The sequence below is a fragment of the Hydractinia symbiolongicarpus genome, chromosome 2 (genome assembly GCF_029227915.1).
Source record: "Hydractinia symbiolongicarpus strain clone_291-10 chromosome 2, HSymV2.1, whole genome shotgun sequence".
Lineage (NCBI taxonomy): Eukaryota > Metazoa > Cnidaria > Hydrozoa > Anthoathecata > Hydractiniidae > Hydractinia > Hydractinia symbiolongicarpus.
Genome location: NC_079876.1, coordinates 21,383,010 through 21,387,206, shown reverse-complemented (window position 1 = coordinate 21,387,206; position 4,197 = coordinate 21,383,010).

Sequence of the window (4,197 nt, the reverse complement as noted above, 5' to 3'; positions counted from 1 at the left end):
AGCCCATCCTCGGGCAGGGGATTCTCCTCGGGATATTGCTGACCTTTTGCAAGTGGGACATCTTCGAGCTTGATTGTCTTGTTTGGCTTCATCTCAATCATGGCGGTCTTGGTATTGTTATGACTTTTGACGATGGTATACAGATGCTTGACCCAAAAGGTACTAGTCTCGTTAGAGACCAGCTCTTGCGCATCCTGGGGCTTGAATAGCTTTTCCGCAAGGACTTTATTGTAGCTTTCCACGAAGGCCGTAAACGTATGGTGGTACTTGGTGGTGGCCCTCTTAATTTCAGCCCCCTTATCCTCAAGGAGCTTCGTCACATCCGATTTGAACTCAGAACCATTGTCACACTGAAAAATCTTGGGGTATTGTAAAGGTCCCACTTTGGAAATATCTTTGATCATCCCGGCGACTTCGCTAGCTCTCTTCGTTCTTAGGGGCCTCGCTACTTTGTAACGTGAGGTCACGTCAACGCCTGTCAGGATGTATTTTTATGTACTACCGTACAAAGGATCGTGAGGCATGTACAATAGATCAAACTGATGCATCTCATTCGGTGTTGTGATGGTAAAATAGGGGTAGTCTATACGCTTTGGGCCTCGAATATGTCTCAGCCAGAGCAGCTGCCTACTCAACCAATGAATTACTTTCTTTTTGGAGAGACCACTCTCCTTCGTAAGTAATTTGACGGCTCTGCGTCCGACCCAGAGATGTTCCGGGGTATGGGAGATGTTGCTCAGCTTTTCCGCCTCTTCTTCGGTAACAACATGCGTTTTTGACATGTCTTTATTCTATACATGTCAAAAACGTTCCTACAGATACTTGTAGGCTACGAACCCTAGCAGGGACAGGGAGCCAAGGACAAACGTGAGCTTCCCATCTTGCTGTTGCTGGGTATGTAAGAGTCCTTCAATTGTGGTGCCTCCTTCTCTGAGGCAATATAATACCAATACGTATCGTCGTCCAATCCACGAAGGCTTTTTCCAGCTTTTATTTGCATCTCTCTTTGCTTCGCAAAAAATTCGAGCTTGGCTTGTCTATCCCTGATCCACTGGGCCTGGGCCTCGTTACGCCTTTCTATCGCATGGTCATGACGCCTGCGCTCCTCTTCTCCATGTCCCGAGAGCTTGCTAAATAGATAATTTGATCCACTGAACGCTAATACGTTGATCGCCGCACCTGCTTCAAGTACAGCTATTGTCGCCATTTATTCTGAGACATATCGGTTACCCTTGGCCATATTCTCGCTCGCTCACATAGGTTGGGTGTTGGTATAGTGCAACCTCCTACCAACCTCATCATGCGGCGCGGCATCACCATTTTCCCTATATTTAAGCGGGATTTTGCGATCTATATGCCATTCTCCATAATTATACCATATCATCCCATCGGAAAACTGGGCTTCAGTATGGGCCCGCAGCGTAGCCATATCGCAACCGAGAAATTCCCGGGAGCTGAGCTCCTTGTTTCCCTTTAGAGCCTTGTGGGTTCTACATCGTACAACGGAGGCGATATGTCCAGCAGGTTTACATACGGGGCATATTGCTCTCCTTTTTTCATGGTGGTATATTTGATTTCCCCCACAGTCTTTACACTGCTCCATCCGCCTAACATGAGGGCATTTGTCTTTGGCACGCCGCTGTTTCTTTTTATCCAGGCAGCTTATGCAACTTTTTGTCAGTTTGCCATTTTTCATCACCCTAAATGCATCCAAGGCCAACACTTTTTTACAATTTGGGCATCTATTGTTTTCTTCCATATTGATTTGTATTTGCCTCTGAGGACAAATACAAATTGTGGTCACTAATATTCCACAGAAAGGAACCTACCGTACAAGTTATTTAATTGGGCATCCTGTAAGAGGTAGACGTAAGCCATGGAATCTCCAGTTCCGTCTGCTTTCTTTGTGATATGTAGGGTAATCCCATCACTTAGACGTTGTAGAGGCCTTCCACTACCATGTAGGGTATGATCGGGAGACGCCCGGAAGTCTACAAACATGACATACCTTTCATTAAAAAATTGCCCGATGGTCACATTCGAATCGTGACTACCAAAGAGGTTCACAATCTGTTCGAGGTGGTCCTTGGGAAGCATCGCATGAGGGTACAAATCGTTGGGCTCTCCCTCGACAATGACGCTGATCTTCTCAATTTTTTGGATTGTAAAAGACCTCGTTAACGCCAGCGTAAGCCAGGGTCTATGAAGAGTAGCAAGACACCTTTGAGACTCTTGGCCGGTTTTTTTAGTTGGAGGTTATATGAGGTGTTAGCCTTTTTCATCGTGACTATCTTGCTTCTTAGGATTCTCTCATAGGGCAGGGCCAATCTTGCATACCTTGACATCATAGCGCTTGCCAGACCTTCATGGGTAATCTTGTCAAATTCTAGCCTAATGTTGTTAATCTTACAGGCTGAATCGGCTGCCTTGGCTACCGTAGACCCTGAGGCTGCCGTCCCCGCATCTTTGATGACATCAATGTAAGACGCGAAGTGCAGGACAAACTGCAACCTGTCGTATAAACTCGCCGCATAAAAGGGTAAATCTCTCGTCAAATCAAACATTTTTCCCAGGGGTATGCAGAAGGTGTTACCATACGCCGCCACGATTGCCTTCTCCTCCTCTGTCCCGACATGGTCGGTGGCCTTGACTTGCAGGGCGCGGATGGTCCCGTCGTTGGGATTGATGCCGTCTAGGAAGAGGTTGTTGTCCCTTAATCAGTTTTGTACCTCTTCACCATTCAACGTGATGCGTAGGTTTTTCACCAGGCTTTTACCAATGTTGCTGACTATGGTACGCTTTGTATTGGTCCCTGTCAACGTTAGATCAAATAGAAGCTTGAGACTACCCTGGAAAATGACATCATTCTGGAGCATGTTTGGGATATCCACATTGATTTCTTCGTTCTGATTAATGGTTGAGGGTATGTGAGATATCTGGACCCTTTGTTTTCGTCCCTTGATACCAAAGAGTTGCTTCATCTCTGCATATGGGTCTAGCGTCGTTCCAAATGCACTCATGTTTATTATATAAGGGAAATCTTTAAATAAAGATGCCGACTAATCCAGTATTTGTACCTAACATTGATATTGATGATGACAAGGAGGATGGGGCTATCCAGATAAACCCGATGATACTACGTTAAAACTCCCTGGAACGCCAAAACTTCCCGGAACATCGGGACCTTCAACAGAACAGCAGCAGGGGGATCTTTCGGGGCAGAGGCAAAAACAACTAAAATTAAAGATCGATGGCCTTTACGATCGTCGTACGGAAAAATTGGGGTTACAGCCTAATGCGAAATATTATGATATGTTCAGGGAAGACAAAGTGACTCAACTAATTGTTAAGGAGATAGTGAAGGAAAAGAAAACCTTCAAGGAAATAGTGGTTACAAATCAAGATGGTAGCCTAAAAACCGTTGGTCAGATACAAACGCTCCTGGGTAGTAATCGCCTGCAAGTCCTGAGGTTTGTCGACTATGTTACCCCCAACAAAGGTAGTAAATTTAGGGCCCAGAACCTATTGAAAAGGTATAATAAAAGAGAGGAGGAGGCCGAACATATTGAGGTGGAATCGTTGGAGGAGATCGATGAATTTGTAGATGCCACGGAGAGCCTTATACAAGACACTTTGCTTGTCGGGCCTGATGAAGGTGGCATCACCTCACGTGAAAGAAGGGGACTTGACCTCGAGCTTCAAACGTTAAGGGGTAACTTGAAAAGCCTGAAAAATAAGATGATCCTATACGACAGCGAGATTAACAAGGCAGAGGGCAGGGTGAAAGAACTTGAGAAGCAGAAGGTTGGGGCGGACGAAGGACAGCAGGCTAACCTTGAGAGAAGATAGAAAAGGCGAAGAAAGAGATTAAGGATCTGAACGATAAGAAGAAGGTTATAGGGGAAGCACATGGTATACTATCCACTGACATATACCCCCAACTGAGACATATCAAAGACACGCTGTTAAAAATCGCCAGAGATAACACAACTCTGCTTGAGAAGCTCCTGATACTCTTCTGCGACAGCGATAACCATAGCTAGTATAGTCTCTGCTATTGGGCTGTTGATAAGGACTATTGTACTCTCTGTTACGGGGGGAAGCGCTGGAGGTGCTGTAGGAGGAAGTGCTGCAGCGGGTGGTGAAAAAGGCTTTGTGGAGAAGCAATTGAAAAGGCTTGGAAGTTTTCTGAAATAC